This window comes from Cucurbita moschata, unplaced genomic scaffold (assembly GCF_002738365.1).
Source record: "Cucurbita moschata cultivar Rifu unplaced genomic scaffold, Cmos_1.0 Cmo_Scf00006, whole genome shotgun sequence".
NCBI classification, from domain to species: domain Eukaryota; kingdom Viridiplantae; phylum Streptophyta; class Magnoliopsida; order Cucurbitales; family Cucurbitaceae; genus Cucurbita; species Cucurbita moschata.
In genome coordinates this window covers 6,250,965-6,267,658 of record NW_019268522.1, presented here as the reverse complement: position 1 = coordinate 6,267,658, position 16,694 = coordinate 6,250,965, and the positions used below count along the sequence as shown (strand labels likewise).

Here is a 16,694-nt window from a genome sequence, read left to right as displayed (position 1 = left end):
AACCGATAAAAAAAAAGAGATTCTGAATTAAAAACAGAAACTAAATATGGAAGGAAAGGTAATATAGAGGGTAAATATAAATAACAAATTTGGAATACATGAGAACAGAATTAAAAGGCAACAAATAAAAAAAAAGAGATGGAAATTAACAACAGAAACTAAATATGGAAGGAATAGTAAATACAGAGGATAAATACAGATAACAGTAAAGCTCAGAATAACTTAGTTGTATCTACTTTTTATACCACAGTAATCATGAAAAAGGAGAATAAAAACATAATTATAGATATATAACATTTCAAGACTTCTAACAATGGACTAATGTAAATTAGAGAAATAATGTTGTAGAATTTAAACCTGAAACTAATGTCATGGGCTCATATAGGTTGACCCGGATTTCAAAGGACGGAATCCAACTTTCATTAAGGGTATATTCGTGACAACGACTTAAGCTAGCCAGGTAAGTGACCTTACTATCGGCATGGTTATATTTGATGTTGACACGTGCCCTGTGGTTCGGCACGTGTCATATATATTGATATGTGTGAATTGTCTGTGGATCGATATGCTTCCTATATGTTATGTTATTTATGCTGCTTAGTTGATGTGATATGAATGCATGTGACGATGTGTGGCCTTTGTACGATTTTGGCTTGTTGTATAAGTATTGAAATGAAACTGAATGAATTGTATGACATGAAATACGGTAAATTGCATGATACATAACCCCGCTAGGAATATGTATGATATGTAACGAAATGAGAATGAGAATGACACGTAAGCATGAAAACGTGACACGGGGTTATGTTCATTAAAATATGACTATAGGACTAGTGGGACCTCATGCATATTGTGTGATCATGCATTTGGGGGGATACCCCTATCCCATCACGAGGGTACGGACGCGTACATCCAAATGGCAGGACAACGATCGTTATGCCCTGCATAGCGCTGTCGTGATGGTTTTAGTTTTAACGGGTCCCGGTGGGCCCCCAAAGCATGCCCACCGGCTAGGGACAGTGGCCCAGCGGTGTGCGAACTAGCTGGTGAGCCCATACTCGCACGTATGGGCTGCGTGTAGAGTATATGGTACACGTCCACGATTACCTGTTAGGATTACACCGTAGGGAAAACGAAACGAAACGAAACGAAACGAAACGAAAAAGAAACGAAACGAAACGAAAGATAGGTCCCATCATATTATTGCATGTGATTGTTGCATTTAACCCCAATAGTGGGGTCACTTACTGAGTATTTCTTTAAATACTCAAGCCATGTGCTACTACATTTTTCAGGTTAAGGCAAGGCATTCCTGTACGGCTGACGACGGCCTTGCAACTCGAGATCATGGCACATGCATAGGATAGTGGCATTTATTTTCTTAGACTTAGGATAGAATAGGATATTTTAAACTTAAACGTTTATTTATTGTATTTCAAGTCTTTTGTTGTGTCGTTTTAAAGATGTTTTCGAAACACGTAAGTCCATGGCTGTGTTTTAAGATAAAGGTTATGTTTTATGGAATTTAAATGAAGTCTTCCACATTCAATGTTTATGGTATGTATACAGTAGCGACCTTAAATTAAGTAGAAAATTTCGGGTCGTTACACTACTCATGACGAATGGCGAATCAATTGCTGATTTTTTGTTCAGAACAATGGCAATAGTCAGTCAGATGTGCACCTATGGAGAGAAAATTTCAGACGAAACAATTGTTGCAAAGGTGTTGAGAAGCTTAACTCCAAAGTTTGACCATGTGGTGGCTGCCATAGAAGAAGCTACGGATCTATCCATACTCTCTATTGATGAACTGATGGGCTCGCTTCAGGCTCATGAGGCAAGAATCAATAGAGCATCAGAAAGGAACGAATAAAAGGCACTACAAGTGAAGGAGACAACCAACAACGAAAACAACGAAAGAGAAAATATTCATTTAGTAGGTAGAAGTCGTGGAAGAGGAGGATTTCGCAGCTTCCATGGTGGTCGTGATAACAGGGGTAGATGGAGAAGTGATGGATAGAGACAATTCAATGAACAAAGGAATGTCATACAATGTTACTACTGCAGAAGGTATGGGCACACAAAATCTGATTGTTAGTATAAAAATCAACAAATGAATTTTGCAGCAGAGAATGAAGAAGAAGAAGAAAAGCTGCTTATGGCGTGCATGGATACTAATCCAAGAAAAGGTGACTTATGGTTTGTTGATAGCGGATGCTCGAACCATATGACAGGAACCAAATCCTTATTCAAAGAGCTTGATGAGACGCAAAAAATTAAGGTGCAACTTGGAAACACAAAAGAGATGCAAGTTGAGGGAAAAGGTACAGTGAAAGTCGAAACTAGTCATGGTAAGATAAAACAATTAGATAATGTTCAATTTGTACCTGATTTAGGGTATAATTTATTGAGTATTGGACAATTGATGACCAGAGGACATTCAATTCTATTTGATGACAACACATGTGTCATTACACATAAAAAATCAGGTCATAAAGTTCAAATTGCCATGACTTCAAATAAGACATTTCCACTTGATATTTCTAACATGGAGGATTTTGCTCTTGCTGCTTGCACGAAAGATGACTCAACATTATGGCATCTCAGATATGGACATCTTCATATGAACGGCCTGAAAATACTCAGGAATAAAGGTATGGTTTTCGGATTACCAAGAATTGACTCAACTAATCTATATGAAGGATGCATTTATGGGAAGCAGACTAGGAAGTCCTTTCCTGTTGGAAAAGCTAGAAGAGCTTCACACTGTCTAGAACTAATTCATGCTGATTTTTGTGGGCCAATGCAAACGAATTCCTTGGGTGGGAGTATATATTTTTTACTATTCATTGACGATTATAGTCACATGAGTTGGGTTTACTTCCTACAACATAAGTCAGAAACTTTTCAGAAGTTCCAGATGTTTAAAGCTATGGTAGAGAACCAAAGTGGCTGTCACATTAAAGTTCTTCGAACAGACAGAGGTGGCGAGTTCATATCTAAAGAGTTCAATCTGTTTTGTGAAGAAGAGGGCATCCAAAGGGAATTAACAGCTCCCTACACTCCAGAACAAAATAGAATCGCTGAACAAAAAAATTGAACTATTGTGGAGATGGCAAGAAGTATATTACAAGCAAGGAGACTTCCAGACCAATTTTAGGCAGAAGCCGTAGCAACATCTGTTTATCTATTAAACATCTCACCAACAAAGGCGGTTATGAATCAAACTCCCTATGAAGCATGGCATAGAAGGAAACCATCTGTAAGTCATTTACGAATCTTTGGTTGTGTTGCTTATGCTTTGAAACATCCTCAAATTTGTCAAAAGCTTGATGAAAAATCTGAAAAATGCATTTTCATTGGCTATTGTACTCAATCAAAGGCATATAAATTATTCAACCCCATCAGTGAAAAGATTTTAGTTAGAAGGGATGCGATATTTAATGAAAACGTGAGTTGGGATTGGAGTAAAGAATAGGAGCAGCAAAATATTACAGTTGAAGTTTCCCCAAATGAAGAGACAAGGGTCAACTCCAGTGCATCTCCTAGTATCTCCACTGCAACACAAAATGTGTCAAATTCATCATCTTCAGCATCACTAAACAGCGATTCTTCTTGAAGAACTTTCGGATGAGACACCTCCAAAGAAGTATAAATCTTTAACTGACATATATGCATCATGTCAATTTGCTCTTACTGTTTCAAATCCTATGTGTTATGAAGAAGCAGCTAAAAAAGAAGAGTGGAAGAAAGCCATGGTAGAAGAGATGCAGTCCATTGAGAAAAATGGAACATGAGAGATGGTTGACTTACCAAACGAAAAAAATGCAATCAATTTGAAATGGGTGTTCAAGACAAAATTTGCACCAGATGGAAGCATACAAAAGCATAAGGCCCGTCTTGTAGCAAAAGGGTATGCACAACAACAAGGTATAGATTTTGAAGAAACTTTTTCTCCAGTAGCTCGTTTTGAAACTGTAAGAACTATTCTAGCATTAGCAGCAGAATTGTGGTGGCCGATTTATCAGTTTGATGTTAAGTCAGCATTTCTTAACGGAGATTTACAAGAAGAGGTTTATGTAGCACAACCAGAAGGATTCATAAAGAAGGACAAAGAAACAAAGGTATACAAGTTGAGGAGCTTGGTTGGCGGACTGATTTACTTAACTCACACACGACCCGACATTGCATTTCCTGTTGGTATTATTTATAAGTTTATGCAACATCCTTCTAAGGTTCATTATGGAGCAACAAAAAGAGTCTTACGTTACATTGTCGGAACTATGGAGTATGGAATTTGGTATTCTAAATCCTCTAATTTCAAACTATATGGATTCACTAATAGTGATTGGGCAGGATCATTAGATGATAGATGAAGCACTTCAACCAATGTTTTCACTTTAGGGTCAGGAGCGATCACTTGGAGCTCAAAGAAGCAAGCAACAGTGGCGTTGTCAACATCAAAAGCAGAATATGTTGCAGCAACTTCAGCAGCGTGTCAAGCCATTTGGCTAAGAAGAATGTTAGCTGATCTTCAACAAGAGCAAAAAGGGGCAACAAAGATATTTTGTGATAATAAAGCAACTATTTCTATGACAAAGAACCCAGCGTTTCACAGTAGAACAAAACATATTGAACTTCGACATCACTATATTCGTGATCTTGTTGCAGACGAAGAAATTGTCTTGGAATATTGTAACACCAATGAACAGCTAGCAGACATACTTACCAAGGCTTTGTCAAAAGAAAAGTTTTGCTACTTCAGACGATTACTTGGCATTTGCAACTTTGAATCAAAGGGGAGTGTTGAGATATGATTCAAAATGAAGATATGATTCAAAATAGTTGAGATATGATTCAAATATTCAAACTAGGAGATTTTTAGGAGATTGTTAGTAGATTTGAATTTTTTCTAGATTTCGATGATTTACTATTTTTGGTCCAGTGTATAAGCTATAAATACTGAAATTGTGTAACCCTCTCAGCATCGAGTCAGTAGACAATAATAAAGCACTGCAGCATTCATCTATTCTTATCTCTTTCACTATCCCTCTTTCCAACACCTACTATCCCCCCACGCCAGATTTCCTAAACAACATACATACAAAGATGAGAGTTGTTGAAGAGCCTTTTTAACGGCTTATACACTCAAGTATGACATGCACTAGATGTAATGTAATGGACAGGAGGAAACCCATAAGAAAACTACAAGAAAATGGAATGGAATGGAATGAGGGCATAGGTTGCCTTCGGAGCTTCTCTTTACGAAAATGTTCTTTGACCCCGGGGGGCTGTGGAGGGTCTACCATTCTTAACCGGGAAAAGCGTGGGACTTGAAAAGAGGATGGGAGAGAGGGGAACTGATATGAACCAAGAGACATCATTCATACAATATACTTCAATGAAGATGTGAAGAAAATGTTGTCAAAATTATCAAAAGATGTTGCAATTCATGTCACAATGAAGAGGAATGAAGTTTGATGGTTATAAATTTTGGGTGGGTTACAATTTAGAGTAATTTAGAGTTATTGTATTTTAAGATATTTTATTAACTTTAGGTTACATTTACATCATGGCTAATTATGGCCATTAAGTATGAATGTCACAACTTTTGGAATGCCTTTAATAGTTTCATTTTGAGGCTATATAAAACCATGTATGTTGGATTTGTAAGTAGACTTGAAAAATATATTAAAAGAAACATTTGTGCTTTTCTTTAGCCAATGGCTAAGTTTCTTTGCAATTCTATGTAGTTTAGGTTGCATGTAGAATCATTCAAGCTCAACATGATAAATCTTGCTTGTGGAATGATTCGAATCTCAAACAAGTGTTCTTGCGTTGAGATATTTGATCAACAAGAACCATTCAAGCTAGACGTGATCGATCTTGCTTGTGGAGTGGTTCGAATCTCAAACAATGTTCTTGCCTTGAGATATTCGATCAACAAGGTAATCCGAATCTTACTCCCCTTGTAGTGATTTCCACATATCAGGAACTCAAACAAGTAATAGAAGAGAGGAGAGAAATTGAAAAAAGCCGTACGGTGTTGTTTCTATAAACTGTGTGAATTTTGTTAGCGGCAGCTATCCTGCATGAGACTTTTTCTTCACTGTAATTCTGCCTATGTTTTTTACAGCAGCATTCCTTTCAAAATACAAAAGTCAGAGTTAGTACTTACCCCTTTTTGTTGTTCGAAATCAATTCATTCCTTTCTTGTCTTATCGCAATTGAAGTTGGAAATGCTTGCTCAGACTTCCAAAGTTTACGAGGTTTTCGGGTTCCCCTTTACCCTTGGGCTTTATCTTTGTAGTTTCAGATACAACTTGTACTTTTTCATCTACTCATTCTGTAGAAAAGCTAGTACCTCGGTAGCATTGCAACAACACGAAAAGAAAGCGACTGGAATACGAGGGGAAGGAGCGAAGTAGACTGATAGGATAGTTGGAGAGGTTCAGAATAAAACACCTATTTACAGAGTGAAAGAAGGGAATGGAATATCGGTTCTTGTTTCTTCTTCTTTTCTTTTACCGACTATAAAGTGAAGGATTGAATGAATAATAGGGTCAAGTCATATCGGGGAAGGTTCAGTAGTTCAGGAGCGTATGATCCAGCTGCTTTACCGAGTTCCATCTGTCTCATTCATAAGGAGTCTTTACTGTTCAAGAATAACAACAATAAGGGAATATAAGAAAAGAGTGTTTGAAGGGTCAGGAGTTTACCTCGTTCAATCCGTCTCATTCATAAGGAAGGAAGGAGTCTTCATCTTTGTCTTTTACCTTGTTCAATTAGTTGAAGGAGAAAGAGCAGTTCAAAAATAAATAGGTGAATGAGTTTTACCTCGTTCAAGAATAGTGAAGGAGCCAACGAGACCAATAGAATAGGACAGAAGATGAAAACACCTATTCCATTTACCGAGTAAAAGAGTGAAAGAAGGAAGGGCATAAAACAAAGAAAGCTAGAAAGGCTAAGACAGAGAGCAGTGAAACCGAGGTGATTGAGTGAAGGAGAAAGGCTTTACCTTGTTGATATGATAAGGAATCAATACAAGGGGAATAAGATTCGGATTTCCTTGTTGATCGATTGTCTCAAGGCAAGAACACTTGATTGAGATTTTAATCACTCCACAAGCAAGATCGATCATGTCTAGCTTGAATGATTCTTGTTGATCAAATATCTCAAACACTTGTTTGAGATTCGAATCACTCCACAAGCAAGATTGATCATGTCGAGCTTGAATGATTCTACATGCAACCTAAACTACATAGAATTGCAAATAGCCATTGGCTAAAGAAGAGCACAAATGCTTCTTTTACTATATTTTCCAAGTCTGCCTTACAAATACAACATACATGGCTTTATATAGGCTCAAAATGAAACTATTAAAGGCATTACAAAAGTTGTAACATTCACACTTTATGGCCATATTTAGCCTTTATGTAAATGTAACCGAAATTAAATAAAATGTCTTAAAATACAATAACTCTAAATTATAACCCACCCAAAATTTACAACAATCAAACTTTATTCTTCTTCAATGTAGCATGAATTGAAACATCTTTTGATAATTTTGACAACCTTTTCTTCACATCTTCATTGAAGCATATTGTATGATTGATGTCTCTTGGTTCATATCACTTTTCTTTGAAGGTCAGGGAATATCGGAAAAGAGTGAAAGAAGGTGTGAAGTCAGTCTCTTTTCATTTACTTGACTGTAAAAGGGAATATCGTATAAGGGGAAGGAGCTTCTCTATCTTTCCTTCCTGTTCCGGAGTAAGTAGCTCGACAGTAAAGCTGCTAATCCATTGATTCTTCTTTCAATAGGGACTATTCTTTCACAAGGGAAATAGGGTCAGGGAATATAGGGGCCGGAAGTAGCGAAGGGAAGGCGCAAGGTGAAGTAGCTAATTCATTTACTCGACTGGTTAAGGTCAGGTGCGAAGACGAAGACTGAGTGAAATTAGGTGAATGAGGTTATAGTGAAAGAAGGGAACAAGGAGTTAAGGAGTGAGAGGAGCGAAGGGAAGTCGAATGAATCTTGTTCTTGTCTTGCTTTCGGTAAAGAAAGGATAGGTTGGTTGAGTCTCATTCATAAGGAGTTGGGTGTTTACTATTCCTGTTCCGGAAGGTATTGAATTCATTTACTCGACTGTAAAGTTCAGGGAAGGGAATACAGGGTCTGGGGCAGGCTCATGAGCTTGACCTTCAAGAATAGGTTACGGTTCAGTAGTGAAGGGAATATCGGAAAAGGGGCGGGTTCAGGCAGGATAAATAATTAATATTTCGTCTTTCAAAGCAGCTAATTCATTTCTTCTTGTTTCGGCTTTCCTTACTGTTTCGGTTTAGTAGTGAAGGTGATATCGATTAAGGTTTTCTCTTGAGTCTTTCTTGCTTGAGTCTTGAAAAGCAGCTAACTCGTTCATTTCTTCTTGTCTTGCTTTCTCCTCGTTTATGGGATTGAATATGAAATGACTCTCATCTAAAGGAATATCTTATTCTCCCTTTATTCTTGAACTGTATCTGATTCTTCTTCTTTCATTCTATCAAGGATAATTCTACTGGAGTCTCCCTTCTTTCTTTCATTGGAAAGGATAGGTGATTGAGTTTCAAGAAATTGACTCTCATTCATCTTTAGTCTTGACTTGTTTACGAGGAGAAGAGAAAGAATGAATCTTTCGTCCGAGGTTACTGTTCCAGAAGAAATAGGGGAAATCCAGGGAAGGGGCGAAGCCATGAGACCTTGTTCAATCCGGGAAGGTAGAGATTCAGGGGCAGGTAAGGAGCTCAATCAGGTTCCGGTTCAAGAGCCTACAGTTTCCCTTCTTTCAAACACTGTAAACTCAGTAGCTCAGGGTTTCGGTTTCTTCTTCTTTTACTGTAAAAAAGGTAAAGGAGCGAAGGAAGCTGTGGACCAATAGTTTATGAGGGAGAAGAGTGAAGCCGCTCGACCGATAGGGAGAGGAGTTCAGGATCATGAATCTCTTTTCTTTTACCGACGGTAAGGGATAGGAAAAGGTTTAAGGTTTCGGCTTAGTTTACAGTTCGTGAAAGAATAACTCACAATAAGGGAATATCGTCAAAGAGTGAAAGAAGGGAATGAGGTCAGATCAGTAGCTTTACCCAGTTCGATGAAAGAAGGGACAGGCAATGGAATTAATTGTTCAACCGATCGACAGGTGAATGAGTTTACAAGCAAGAGAGTCAAGTCAATTCAGTCCTCAGCAGCTTTACCCAGTGAATGAAGAAATAGGTTCAAGGGCAGTAGTGAAAAGGAGTAAGGAGTCTTGCTTACAGGCAGGAGAGGAGTGAAATCAAACACCTATTCCATTTACCGAGGGAAAGAGTGAAATCAGGGAAGGGAAGTAGTTAAGGAATTTACCTCGTTCAAGAATAAATAGGTTCAGTAGCTCAGCCGAGGAAAGGGTTTCTTCCTCTTTTCTTACATTCTCGTCAGGTTTCGGTGAAGTAGCTCATGAATTGACTCTCCTGTAAAGTGAAGGCAAGGTCATATCGGTTCCGGAGCGAAGCTGCTTTACCTCCTTCAATCAGAATAGTTCAGGAGTTTACCGAGTTCAGTAGTTCAGTCGAATTAACTTCTTCTTTTACAGCTCAATCTGGTTCCGGTGAAGGAGGGAGAAGGAATCTTTTGGCTTTGTTTACTGTTCGTTCAATATGCTGGTTCAGGAGAAGATCAAGAATGAATCTTTCGGCTTTCCCTTGTTCAATCTGGCTGGGAGTTCAGTCTCTCTCATTCATCTTTCTTACAGGAGAGGAAAAGAAAGAGTGAAGGTTCGTGAAGTAGTTCCGTAGAGAAGCTAATAGTTTAGAGGTTCAATAGTGATTGCGTTTACCTCGGTCAAACAGTCAAAGGATCAAGAACCGAACAAACACCTATTTACCTTGTGTTTGAGTGAAAGAAAAGGTCTAAGGTTCTGTCTTTGTTTACTGTTCAAGAATCCAGAGGTGAAAGAAGGTTTAGAATCAAATGAAAGAATAAATAGGGAGAGGAGTGAAACAAGCAAGAAAGTAAATATTCAATCCTCAGCTGCTTTACCTCGTTAAAGAAGAAATAGGTTCAGGTTCAGTTAATCTTTCTTCTTCTTTTACAGTTTAATCCGGGACAGGTTTAGGAGTGAAAGAAGGAAAAGGTTTGAGGTTTCTTCTTCTTCAGCCCTTGCTGCTCAGTCTCATTAATCTTTCATTTTCTTCTTAATTCCTTCTGTAAAGGCTATTAGGATAGGTTACGGAGCTGGAGTTCAGTAGCTAAGCTAAGGATCATGAATCGGAGCGCAGACGAGGGGCAGGGTTTCTGTTTCGACTTTCCCTTGTGTTTGTTTGAATAAATAGGTGCAGGAGTGATTGATCCCAATACGGAGAGGAGAAAGGATTTCATTCATTTAGCTTTACCGATGTTCCATCTGTCGAATGATTGAGTCTTGAGTTGATGAGTGTTTACTGATCCGGTTAGGTAATACAAAATAGAGGAAAAGAAGAAGCCACGAGACCGAGGGAAAGAAGGTTTAGGTTCCTTCTACTAGTTTTCGCTTGAATTGGCTCTCCTGTAAAGTGAAGGTCATGGAGGTTCTGGTTTCGGAGCTCAGCCTATTTACCTCTTGAAATAAGGTAAGGTTATAGAGGTTCAGGTTTAATGTTTCGGCTTCGGCTTGATCTTTTTCTTTTACCGACTGTAAAGGACAGTCAAATTGCTTGACCCAATCTTTGCTTGAAGGAAAAGGGTGTCGGTTGAGGAACGAAGTGCTCGACCGAAAGGGAGAGGATCATTAATAAGGAAAGGAGGATTGACTTAAGAATTACCTTTTGTTTGAGTGAAAGAAAGTGATTGAAGTAGTTCAGGAGAATGATGCTTTCGTTGAGTCTTAATTTCTTACAGGGAAATCTGGTTCAGGAGTTCATCATCATTAATAGGAGTATAAGTATGGGGAGGAGTGAAAGAAAGAAGGAAGAAGACAGTTACCCGAGTTTACTGTTAGTGTTTGAAGGGAAAGAACAATCACTAATATCGGTTCAGGTCCTGAAAATAGCGCTTTACCTAGCCTAGTAAAAGAGTTAAAGAAGGAAAAGGTTCAGGGTCAGACTCAGTCCTGATCAAGATCAGTTAAAGAATGAATCTTGAGTCTTGACTTAATAATCAATTACTTCCACTACATTTTATCCAAAAAAATAAAAATAGAGAGTAGATAGCTTTTTTTAATTAATGGTCTTTACTGTCTAATTCTTCTTTCGTTGAGTCTTTCCTTCCTGTTCCGGAGAATGAATAAGGCGTTGAGTCTTGAAAAGCAGCTAATTCATGGATTCTTGTACTATAAAGGAGTGAACATTCATCTTTCTTCTCTCTTCTTTCTTTCACTGTCGAATAGTCAAAGGTTTAAGGTTAAGTCTTGACTTACTCTTCTTGATCATTAATTAATAGTGGATTATTTACTGACTGTTCTATCTAATTCTTGTCGAGTCTTTCCTCTCCCTGATTGAAGAAGGTAAAGGTTCTGATTCCAGTTCAGGTTCATGAGTTTCCTTTTCTTCTTCTTTATTTTCTTCTTCTGCATCTTACTATTACATATTCCCGTAGTAACAGCTATATAAAATGCTGATTTGACAGTGAAAGAAGGTTCAGGATCAAGAACCAAGCAGCTCGACTCGAAAAGGGAGGATTTCTTTGATTTACTATCCTGTCAAGTTCAGGGAAAGAAGGGAATAGCGGGGTAGGGGAAGGGTTTCTCTTTGATAAAGGTGGAGGAGTGAAATCTGGTTCCGGTGAAGGTTACGAAGGAATATCTAATTCTGCCTCAATCTTTCCTTTCTCTGATTCTGCATCTTACTCAATCTTTGCTTTCTCTTCTTCTTTCATTCTCTTTCTCGTCAGGTTTAGGATTGATTTCATTCATAAAGTAAATAGGGTCCGGTGAAGGAGCGAAGCAGCTTTACCGACAGCGGAGGTTTAGGAGCTTGACCTTGTGAAAGAGTTCCGGAAGGGAAGTAGTTCAGTAAGGAGTTTATGTAACGACCTGAAATTTTCTACTTAATTTAAGGTCGCTACTGTATACGTATCATAAACATTGAATGCGGAAGACTTCACTTAAATTCCATAAAACATAACCTTTAACTTAAAACACAGCCATGGACTTACGTGTTTCGAAAACATCTTTAAAACGACACAACAAAAGACTCAAAATAAAATAAATAAGCGTTTAAGTTTAAAACATCCTATTCTATCCTAAGTCTAAGAAAATAAATGCCAGTATCTTATGCATGTGCCATGATCTCGAGTTGTAATGCCGTCGTCAGCCGTACAGGAATGCCTTGCCTTAACCTGAAAAAATGTAGTAGCACATGGCTTGAGTATTTAAAGAAATACTAAGTAACTGGCCCCACTATTGGGGTTAAATGCAACAATCACATGCAATGAAATGATGAGACCTATCTTTCGTTTCGTTTCATTTCGTTTCGTTTGGTTTTGTTTTCCCTACGAATCCTAACAGGTAATCGTGGACGTGTACCATATACTCTACACGCAGCCCATACGTGCGAGTATGGGCTCACCAGCTAGTTCGCACACTGCTGGGCCACTGTCCCTAGCCGGTGGGCAAGCTCTGGGAGTTCTTATACCGAGACCTGTTAAAACTAGAACCGTCACGGCAGCACTATGCAAAGCATAACGATAGTTGTCCTGCCATTGGATGTACGCGTCCGTACCCTCGTGATAGGATAGGGGTATCCCCCCAAATGCATGAGCACACAATATGCATGAGGTCCCACTAGTTCTACAGTTATCATTAATGAACATAACCCCCTGTCAGGTTTTCATGCTTACATGTCGTTCCCATTCTCATTTCTTTACATATCATACATATTCCTAACGGGGTTATGTTTCATGCAATTTACCGTATTTCATGTCATACAATTCATGCAGTTACATTCAAATATTCATACAAACAAGCCATAATCGTTCAAGGACCACATATTGTTACATGCATTATACATCACATCAGACTAAAATAATACATTCACGTTCACATAACTACGTATTTAAGCACAATAATCTAGCATACAATGCATCATATCATAAACAAGTCATAACGTAAACACTTCATAGTCATATCGTTCTCTAAATTACCTTAGCCTTAACGTTCTTATACCTATCATGGACATATCATTACATAACGTACCTTAATCATATCATCACCAGAACGTATCCTAACGCCATCGTTCTATCAATCTATCACAAACCTATCGCTTTCTACCCATAACCTAACTGTATTCTTTCATCAATCTCTCCTATCCATAGCACTCTGGTATGTAACCTAACCTTAACGTTTTATGAACGTATCTTACTCCTATCGTTACATTTCGTTTTGTGCATCCTTCTCGTATCCTATCTCAAACATCTCCTAGAGCACATCGTACCATAATTATTATCATACAATCCACATATTATAACATAACATAACATATAAGAAGCATATCGATCCATAGACAATTCACACATATCAATATATATGACACGTGCAGAACCACAGGGCACGTGTCAACATCAAATATAACCATGCCGATAGTAAGGTCACTTATCTGGCTCACTTAAGTCATTGTCACAAATATATCTTTAATGAAAGTTCGATTCCGTCCTTTGAAATCCAAGTCAACCTATATGAGCTCATGACATCAGTTTCAAGTTTGAACTCTATAAAATTATTTCCCTAATTTACATTGCCCATGGTAAAATTCTGATCTTTTCTGTTAGACAAAATTTAAAGAAGCTCACTGCCCTCTGATATAAATTGTGAGGTTTTCTGTTAGACAAAATTGAAAGGAGCTCACTGCCGATATTTCCTTTTATTGTTAAATACTGTTTAACAAATCTTTCCTCAATCTCCCTCCCTCTCTCTCTCGTCTTTTCGATTCTGTAAATAGGTTTTTCAATTGTGTAAACAGATATTACTTGCCAATTTTAAGTATAGGCTACGATATTTTAGTTTATAGATTTGCCACCTAAAATTTTATTAAATCGAACTTATAACCTTATTTCGTATAATTAAAATGCTAACAAAAATCTAATAATTATATATGGGATCTGATTATTACAAACGATTAAGATAGGAAAGATAGGAAAAAAATCTGATCCTAAATTAATTTCTTGAAACCATAACTACAAAGGAAAAGGAAATCTGAGATAGGATTTTACCCTAATAACTGACAAAAAATCTCTAAATCTACAATCTTTTGAAAGCCACCATTGTTGTTTTTCTATATTTTTTTTTTTTTTTTGGCAGGTGGATGGGTCTTGGAGAGATAATTATGGGAAGGGACGAGTACGTTAGTGGAGAGAGGTGGGGAATGATTATTATTATTTTTTTGTAAATTCTATTTTTAATTAATTAATTAATTTATTATTATTATTATTTTAACTTTCTTTTTTTTTTTATATAAAGTTTTTTTTATTTGTTCATTTCTTTATTTATTTTTCGGCTATTACATTATATCCCTCTAAAACAAACTTTCGTCCTCGAAAGTGTTTTAATCTTAGAATAACTCGGGTTCTTATCCTAAGAGTTATTTGCTAAGTCTTCAAGTACCACTAAGTAGAAATTCTTAACAAGTGTACCCTAATCCATATGAGTCATAAACATTTGTTTGCATGCATCAAACTTATCACTTGGTATTCATAGAAACTTTGATTTCATATAAAGTGTCTTGCTCGATAGTTACATATTTTAAATCTTGATTCATACTCTAAAATTGTTTTAATTCCCTAAAATCTTTCATANGAGGTCCCATATTGACTATCATGAGGTCTTTTCTTGTAGCTGGTCCATTCATAAGTTTTTCCTCGATTCAGCTTTCCATGAATTGCTGAAAATGCAAATAAGTTCATAAAAATTCAAGATCTAATAAATCAAATAATTAAAAATTACTTTTAAAATTACTGAGTTTTTGACTCCCGAATATCCAATTGATTAATTAATTCTTTATAACGCATTTTATTTATCTTTGATAAATAAGAAAGTAATCGTTGGCGTTTTCCGAGAATTTTACGTAGACCTCTTTGAGATAAATAGTCTTTTTTGTGCAATTCCAAATGGGAAGTAAGTCTTCGTATCTTATTGGTGAAACTGACTACTTCGTATCTTCGTATCTTCTTTCACTCATTCGCCGACTATTCTTGTCTCATGGCTTTGTTTGCTCCTTGCCTTTCCCTACTATGTTCTAGTTATTCAAATATTCCTTCAATCTCTCACCACTCCTTCCCTACAAATAAATCTGGAAATAAATCACGAATTCTTTTCTAGGAAGATTTACCCATAATTTCTTTGTTCCTACAAAAACAAATAGAAAAAAAAAAACAAAAACAAAAGGTTTAAGTAGATTTAGTTCGGTCGAGGAGATACGTCATTTGAAGAGGTCAGTAGTCGTATGTTAAATCTTCCTCTTGTTTTATTAAGTAATATTAATTTGGTTACAATTATTTAGTTTTGAATTAGAGATTGAAAAGAATTTTGTATGAGTTTTAGGAAATCACAACTAATTATATTTTAGATCTCCTGAATTGTTTAGATCTCCTGAATGGTTTGTTGCAATGATTTAGGTTGTCAATAATTTTATATGAATTATAGAAAAAAGACCCTAACCAAATGAATTGATTAAATTAAAAGCTAAGAATATAATTGTTAGCTAAATCAGAAGGAAGATAAAATTAAAAGCTAAGAATATAATTGTTAGCTAAATCAGAAGGAAGACAAAGGAAATAAGAAAAAAAAAACTAAATAGAGATGGAAATCCACGGAAAAGAGAGAGAGAAAAAAAAAAGTAAAAATAAAAAGGGAAGATTTGGAAGTAGGGATAGATTAACAAAATTGGCCAATAATATCTCCAAAATAATTACCATAGAAGACAGAAGATTGAGAAAAGATTTTGTTGAACATAATTTAAAAAAAAAAAAACAGTAAACATTAGAGGGCAAGGAACTCCATCAAATTTCGTCTAACAGGAAATATCACAATTTAAGAATGGCCAATGTAAATTAGATAAATAATTTTATAGAGTTCAAACTTGAAACTGATGTCAGCTCACATAGGTTGACTTGGAGTTCAATGGACTTTCATTAAGGATAATGGCGGAATCGAACTTTCATTAAAGATATGTTCGTGACAACGACTTAAGCTAACCAGGTAAGTGGCCTTACTATAGGATAGGCTAAAAATTGTATGAGTTACGATGATGTATGAACTATGTCGTACGATGCGGGATATGAGTTATGATGATGTATGAGTTATGATGATGTGTGGGTTACGATACTTTATGATGTGCTCAGTATATATATATTTTGATGAATGTCGTACTTGATATGTTTGATGAACTTTGTGGCAATATGATGAGTATGATTGATATGAACCAAGAGACATCAATCATACAATATACCTCAATGAAGATGTGAAGAAAATGTTGTCAAAATTATCAAAAGATGTTGAAATTCATGTCACATTCAAGAGGAATGAAGTTTGATGGTTATAAATTTTTGGTGGGTTACAATTTAGAGTTATTGTATTTCTTTATTGCATTTTAAGACTTTTAATTTACTTTAGGTTACAATTACATAATGGTTAATTATGGCCATTAAGTATGAATGTTACACCTCTTGGAATGTCTTTAGTAGTTTCATTTTGAGGCTATATAAAGCCATGTAT

The 16,694-nt window shown here is 36.5% G+C and overlaps 1 long non-coding RNA gene across 1 annotated transcript; it reads left to right on the top strand.

The window, feature by feature from the left end:
* Positions 1 to 6,609: 6,609 nt before the first annotated feature.
* LOC111444120 lies at positions 6,610 to 12,011 on the top strand. The gene is made up of 3 exons (XR_002710646.1): positions 6,610 to 6,623; positions 7,953 to 7,970; positions 11,961 to 12,011. It is a non-coding gene; the product is annotated as an uncharacterized LOC111444120 (long non-coding RNA).
* The last annotated feature ends 4,683 nt before the right edge of the window (positions 12,012 to 16,694 follow it).